Raw genomic sequence first — 8,272 nt, 5'->3', positions numbered from 1 at the left:
TAAAGGTAGCTGAGTGATGGTATGAACACAGATATGAATAGCAATCATTATCCCTTTCAGAAAATGTTCTTGAACATTTTCCTTAATGTGCTAGTATTTATGTATTTGAATTCATCTAACCTCCAGCATGTATATTTTCAAATTTTCATTTTGGGGATTGAATACTCTTGTACCCCATGAAACTCATCAATAATACACAAGCCCAAGCATTTCAATTGTACTGAAGTTTTATTATGTTTCCTAAAAGGGAGAGAGAGAGAGAGAGAGGGATAGATAGATAGAGAGAGAGAGAGAGAGAGAGAGAGAGCGAGCGAGCATGCAAGCAAGAGAATTGAAGCCTTTTCTAAAGACTTGTTTTTCTAAAGGTTTTATTTCTAAAGCCTCCTGTAACAATTCTTCAGTCCTTGTGGCTAGGAATGTTTATCTATATATTTGTGTAATATGCAGTCCCACTGTATCCAAGCACCTGGAAAATCTAATTAGTCTGGTCTTGATTGACTGTGTGGGATAATGCTATAGTCCTCTGTCTGTTCTTCATCTCCTACAGCGTGCTTACTGATATGAAAATGAAGACACAGTAAGAGTTTCCATGAGCAGCTGCCAAACGGGCTTCTTATGGCACCTTGTCGGCACAGAACAATTGTCCATAAATAAGGAGGTCCCTCCACCTATCAAGGGCTGGAAAGTAGACTGCTCCCGAGGAGAAATCACAGCAGCAGTTTTTATGACTACAATCCAGTTACACCATTAGGGGCTGAGCATTTTTCCACCCTTCCTGGGTGCAGAACCACCAGCAAATGGCATTGCATGGATATGTAGGGACTACAGTGAAAGCATAAGGAAGAGGAAATTTAAGATAGGTTTTATTTTGTTTTCTTATGATTTAGCAAGATGCTACTACCACTTTTGGCTCTGGCATTGAAAGTCAATAAAATCCATCCTATTTAAATGGTCCAAACTACTCTTTGTAAGAATTGAGAGAACTTCACTGGGACATTGATTAATGGACCAGGGCAAAGGTGGCTTAACCATGAAGCTGATGAAGTTTAAGTTTTCAGGCTTCTTTCTAGCTTGGGCCCCTTCTAAGATCCTGTATTCATAATTTTGTGGTTATCTGTTTTCACTCTTTATCTTAAAGAGGGCCCTGAAAGTTGTGTAAGCTCCAGGTCCCACCAAATCTGGATCTATCCCCGAGGTTGGGTCTAAGGTTATTCCTGTGACTGAGCCCACTAATGGTTCCATAGGATCCATTCTCCCCCATTCGTCTCAATGAGCCCACCACACCGCCCCCCACTCCAGGTTTTAGCAGGGCATGACTGCTCATCCACAGATTGTTTCCCTGCCCGGTTAGAAGCTGGGTGGGGCCATGTGACTAGGGTTTTGTCAGTGGGAAGTGTGCACCAAGCAATATGCACTTCCTAAGGGTGTGTGCTCCTCTTTCCCTCTATCCTGCTGGCTGGCAAAAGGCATTAATTGGAGCAGCCACCCTCTACCCAGAGAGGGAAGCTATATGTTAACGATAGCAGGTAATAGCAGACCATATACCTCCACATTATGGCTTGAGAGATGTAGGCTCGTAACTATTAAGCCTCTATAGTTTTGAAGCCTTTTGTTATAGCAGCTTAGCCTGTACCCTTCACTGCCAGTGGGGCCCACTATGTCAGGGTTTATTTCTGAGAAAACATGAAATGGAGAGAGTTGACTAAGGCTGAGTCAAAGCCCTTGAAGTGTATTGAAGTGTCAGAAGCCAGAGCAACACATACCAATATGAGTAGCCATGTGAGGAGTCATGATTAATAGAGGATTCAGAGTTTGGAAGCTGGTGGACACCAGATGAGAGAAGGAACAAGACAGGTCAGTCCCAGAGCATTGTCTACTGCTGCCCTGGCTTGGCATGGGGCTTAGGTGTACTGAACTGGGATATGAGAGGAATCAATGAAGAAAGCTAAGTTATCAGGTTTTGTGTTGCTTGACTCCCAACCCCCAGCTGATGGAGCCAAGGATGAGTAACTGATCCTCAACTATCACTTACAGGCTGTCCAATAGTCCTGCATTGTTCTTCCCAGAGGTGTGTTCTTCTCTTAATGGGACTGACTATCCTAATCACACCCTTTCTTATATGGAGTTTGTTTATTGATATTTTTTTGAAAGAGAGAGGGAGCAAGAAACACTGATTTGTTGCTTCACTTGTTTTTACATTCATTGGTTGATTTTTTTTCTGTGCCCTGACTGGGGATCAAACTCCCAACCTTGGTGTATCAGAAAGATGCTCTCACCGGCTAACCTACTTGGCCAGGGCTTATATGGAGTTTTAATGAGAGATCTAGAAAGAAAGAATCAGCAGTTGACAGCAGAGGAATGAGCCAAATAATGCTAAGGAAGAAGAAAGAAAACAATGAGACAAAGCCATCAGGTGAAAAAAGCAGAGAGAAGTCAGAAAAGGCAGGAGGTGGATGGAGGGGCTGAGTCAGGAGCATGGCTCATTTCCTTCTAGGTTCTCAGACCTTAGGATGGAGGATTAGTGTTGGGAACTGCCCTGCCTGGTTTTAGGTGTAACTCCCCATGGCTAAGGCTGAGTGAGTGACCTTTGGACCATAAGTCACTAAAGAGACAAAGTTTATCTCTCTGGCAGGTGTGCCACCTCTGTCTCTTTTTCTTCACCTTTCCTGGCCTCCAATGCTTGATCAGTTAGCCAATGACAGGTAAGATTCCTCAAAGGAGGAATGACCTAAGACAGGCATGATCACGGGAGCCACCGGGGAAGTACTTGGGAGCTATAGAAAAGGGGTGATAGTCCCTCGCCCCTTGGCTTTGACATAGCCTGAGTCCTCATTCTGTCTTTGAAAAGTCTCCTAATCTCCTGGCTGCCTTACTTCCCCTACCTGACTTAAGTCTGAAACAATGTCTTAAACCTGAAACAATGCCGGTGGTGGGTACAGCTGGAAAGGGCAGTTTCCCGAGGGTGATCAGGCCTAAGAAAGAATATGTAAAATCCTGTGAAACCTGCTTTGTTTAGAATGCTTTCAATTAAATGACAAGGGTCCAAGTAGGAAGTGAGTTTGTTCCCCAAAGTTCTATGGCCATTTAGCTCTTCGACCCTGACTCAAAATAGGCCTCAGAGTTCTTTGTATGTTATCTATTGTTTGATCCTTACTGCCTGATAACGATTAATGAGTTTTACGTATACACCCTGTATTCCTATGCAAATTGAATCCAATAAAAGCTTCTTGAGGCAGACGTCGGGGCACTCTCCTCTTGAGAGGGTGGCCGAGGTATTCCAAGGCTTGCTCTCCCCTTGAGAGAGAAGCTGTGCCATCCCTTTCCTCCACAGGACTTGGTAGTCCATGTGAATTTATTTCGTCTCATCCATAATGCCATGGACACTGCAGGCTGGTGTCTGTGTCAGATTAGAGCATACTTCATGAGTTCTTCATGAGATTGCCTGGATTTTCCACTCTGAGAAAATGTCTTGCTCTCTATACTTCTCTGTGTAACTAGCCCAATAAATCCCCTTACAGAAACTGAACTGATTTAAAGATATAAAACTGAGATTACTAGAAAAACCTGTATTGTATCTCTTCTAAATTTTCTATTTCTCCTCAATCTGCACTCAATGTCTTCACCACAGAGTTACCATGTAAAGGAGACTCAAAGTGAGGACAGAGTTATTTGCTTGGGCACAAAGATATGGTGTTGAAGATGGAAAAGTCAGGGAGGTGATGGAGTATGCCTATCCCTTCTTTGCATATAATTTGTCCAGACAAAACTCAGCAGAATGACACTGTGATACTGTTCATGTTCATAGCAGATACAAATTTAGAATAGTTTATGTGTATTTAGTCTCACTGCTGGAAGAGCTGTTAGAACATTACATGCTCTTCTGGTTCTTTCTGGTGAGTGCCAGCTCTGTCAGAGGGAGGCAAAGAGCTTTGACACTGTGTTTGGAAGACACCTACTTTAAGAGGCTATTTTTCTGAAAAAGGGAAGGCAATGCCTCAATAACACCTGGCAGGTGCCTGCCAGACTTTCTCATTGGTACCTGTAGGTCACCTCTACTTCGATGTTCCTCCACCCCAGACTCAATATGCCAGGACACAGAGCATCATTTTCTCAGTGCAAGCTTCTGCTCCTCCTGTTCTCCTCAGCTCCTGGGCCAGTGAGGAACTTTAGCTTCCAGTTCCGCATGAAAGGAGCTAGGAAATCACTACTCTCTCCAACAAGCATGAAGCTGGGCAGACTGAAAAATGAGCAACTCTTCTATCATCTGTAACACAGAGAGGACACAGGGCAAAACACGGCCCCCAAGACTGGAGAGACAGGCAAATAGAGGGACAGGCAGCCTCCCAGAGACTCATGGCAGTCACAGAAACCAGTGCCAGGAGGAAAACCTGAACTGTAATTGAAGAATTGCTGGAGGCCCATTGTGGACAGCTCTGAGAGCTCAAGACTCCAGGGGACCCACTTGGGGTGTCTACAACATTGTGAGATTTACCTTCAGAAGCTCAACCATGTTCCCAAAGTAAATATTGAGAAAAATTTCCTCAAGCTTCTGGTAGGAGGAGGGGAAAGAAAGCAGTCTGGGAATCCAGAAGGATTCCAGAGTACACTGTTCTTCCCAACCAAGCCCTCACTCGGGAGAAGTTTTAGCAGGAGCCTAACTTGCTGGGGTATTACCAGAGACTAACTAGTCTGGAAGAAGGGAAATACCTAAGTGCAGCCCACTCTGGCCATCCTGTCCCATCGCTGGGGGGAGACTGAGAAGCACTTGCGAAGTTCACAGTCCAGAAGCACTGGCTCACTAGAGGCCGAGACCCAATCATAGGACTATAGACAGCTTCCCATTCCCTCACACCTATCACCACACAAAGACTATTTGCAGCAGTTCCTTTTACCTGGTACACCAGGTCTGGCAACCAAGGAAAAAAAATTAAAAGGCATGCTAAAAGGCAGAAGACACAGTATGAAAAGACAGAGCAAGCACCAGACCCAGACATGGCAGGGATGCTGGGAATACCCAACCAGGGAGTCCTCACGGATCGTTCCCTTGCTTCTTCCCAGGCTGAGGGATGGAGGAGTGAGGCCATTGAGCACATGAGCTTTGGGACTGTGCTGCCTGGTTTTGAGTCCCTGTTGGCTTTTCCTTAGTTACTTGATTTCATGCTAGTTGTTTTATCTTAGTGAGCTTCAGCTTTCCTAGCTGGAGATGTCAGCAATAATAGTACCTCCCTACAGTATTTTAAGGAGAACTGAGTTACTACATAGAAGTGCATAGAATAGCACTTGGTACATATTAGGTACTCAATAAATGCTCATTTTCCCATTACGTCCAATTGATCTCCAAGTTCTATTCATTTTCAATTTATTCAGGATCCTTTCTGTTACCACTCTCACTGTGTTAGCCTGGGTCCTAATGACCTTATGTAACTGTAATGGTTTCAAAACAAAGGAGACCTTTGCCCTCTCTTCTACATTCTGCACATTGCTAGCTAAGAGCCTTCACCATTTATTGACCCCCCTATGCACTGTGTACTGCACTAACTAATCACTTCAGAGATGTTATAATCTTTGCAATACCTCCCCAGCTAAGGTGAATATTATTCATTCATCATTTTACATTTGATAACACTGAACTCAGAGAAGTAATTTGCCCAAGGCCACAGAGTTGGTAAGTGACAACATGACTGTCTAGAATGATGAAGGACCTGAGATTTCACTGAACTTGCAAGATATCAATTTTGTCAGTTAAAGTTTCATAGGTATGGCAAAAGACTAGAAACTCCTGGGTCAGAGACACAGGACAGTTCTTATCTACAGCAATAGTAATAGTCAGAGTACCTGCATTTATGTGCCAGTTCCCCAAGTCCTCACGCCCATAGGGTAATTCAGAGAGGGCCAGGCGACAGGTTCATACTCTGTAGGCTGCATTATATGGGGGAGACATGGAGCTCAGGAGACTTGAATCTTTTATAATAGACAGTGAGCATGCCTCCCCTTTACTCTATCTTCTAACACTGGAAGCAAATCTGTACCGTGTTTTGTAGAGATATTATGTCTGTTTTCAAATATTGTTCACTGTACAAATATCCTTGAGAAGATAGTCCAGAGCAAAAGCACTTGATACCTCTGCTCACAAGGTGGGCAGTGATGTGAGTACCATAGAGAATGGTTTCCCAAAACTGATAGCCCTGCCAACATTAATACTGCTTTCCTCTAAGATATTGAGATAGTATTTCTCAAGCTTGAGTGATGTGCAAAGCCCTTGAAAACCACAAAATTATCATATGCTCCCTAGGGCTCTCTTAAGCACTTGTATTGTACCATTATTTAAGCACAAGTAAACTAGGTATATTCTCACTGTGCTGAAAGCTCTTGCACACTACACAAAGGGGAAGAAAGAACATGAATTAAATGCAAACTCAAACAAGAAAACCAATTAATTGCATATTTATAATATTAAGTTAATGTTATAGAAATTATTGCTTGGCTAAAACTAAATTTCTGATGTAGGATTTGGTAGTTAAAAAGGCAAATGACAACTTTCAGCCCTACCCTCTGACCTTCAGGGAGGGGAGGAGGAGGCTAGACTGTAACTCGACAGTCAACGGCCCATGATTCAACCAATAACGCTCATGTAATGAGGGTGTCATGAAACACAAGAGGATAAGGTTCAGAGAGCTCCTGGGGTGCAGAACGCACCCACATGCCTGGATGGTGGGTGCACCCAGTTCCACAGGGACAGAACATCTTCATCTGGCTGTTCTTCTGAATTCTTTATAATAACTGGTAAATATAAAAAAGAAGAAAAAGGAAAGGAAAAACAACAAGTCCAAACCTGCATTTATCCTGCTCTTGTTTTGGGATTTCCATAAATATCAATGTGAATAATGCCTATTTGTAAAGTATTTTGTACATAATTACCTTAATAACAATAAGGTTTTGTTTGCTGATTTGGGGTAATCATATCTTATACTTAACCAAGATTAAAAGACAATTTTAATGTTCCAATGCTTTATAAACTATGAGAAGTTATCGTATTCACTTAAAACGTATCAGTTCTACTGTGTTACCAAAATCTGGACTAAATGGGCGTCTCTGATCTAATCATTGGTATTAGCATGGAGAAATCATACCTGAAGTTTTTTCTTAACAGATGTCAAAGAAAATTTCTAGTTTTATTAAAGAGTTGAGTATTGGAATGTCTAAACAGAGTGTTTCAACAACTCGATCTTGACTTTTCTTTGTTGTCATAGTGTCTTTGACTTCAGCCCAGGTACTTACAGGACTGTGCGGCTTGGCTCACGCGGGGGAGTCACAGGCTCCCTAGTGGTTATTTGGCTCCAGCCCCTCGCACTTGGCGTTGGCTGCCGCAATCACAGTGCTACGTTTCCATAATTTCCATGATGGCAAATTTAAGTCTCAATTTATTAAAAAACAGGAAGACTAAAAGCTTACTGTAGAAAAGGCATTTTTCCAGTGGCAAATTAACACTGTACAGGACTTTGACATGAGGACGGTTGCTGATTAATGATAATTTGACATGAAGACACACCTCTGATGGTGGCTAGACACAAAAAGCCAATAAAAGTCAAGATCTCTAACACGAGGGGTTGCACACGTGCACACACATCAGATAGCCTTAGACAGACACCGGCCTTGGAAACAGCACTCGAGAGCCACGTGTAGAGATCTCTCCCGTCCCAGACTCCCACACAAGGGTGCTGTTCTCTCTGCCTCCCTGGTTCCCATAATGCTGATCTGCCAACATGTTAAAATGTTGCCTCCATTCCTTTTGGTTCCCCAAGCTGAAAGCGATTAGATTAAACCTGAAAGAAACAAGTCTTCCATCCATGAAATGATGAACTGTGGTTCTTACTCCTTTTTTCTGGTTTTGGGTAAGAACTTTTGTGGATCTGATGAAAGCTATGTACCCTTTCTCAGAAAAATGCAGAGGTACGCCTATTTTGTGTGTAGTTTCAGAGGTTTATAAACACTGATTTAATTTGGGTTCCCTCAAGAGGAGTCCCTGAGATAAGGATTTGGGTACAAGTAGTTTATTTGGGAGGCTATCCCAGCGACCAGGATGAGGAAGGAAAACAGAGGAGGGAGGAAAGACAAAGGCTGTGTTGACTAGTGGGTACACTGTGTGTAACAGAGGCATGTTATGCTGGGGGTCCTCTGAGTCAATGTGCAGAACATACCTCAGAACTGTCCCACTGAGGGGTGAAGCAGCTGGAGGTTTATCCATCAGATCTTGCCCTTTATTGCTTAAGGG

Source organism: Phyllostomus hastatus, unplaced genomic scaffold (assembly GCF_019186645.2).
Source record: "Phyllostomus hastatus isolate PE091 unplaced genomic scaffold, TTU_PhHast_1.1 phas_contig_34, whole genome shotgun sequence".
Lineage (NCBI taxonomy): Eukaryota > Metazoa > Chordata > Mammalia > Chiroptera > Phyllostomidae > Phyllostomus > Phyllostomus hastatus.
The sequence above is the reverse complement of the archived record's forward strand: the minus strand, read 5'-3'. Positions refer to the sequence as shown.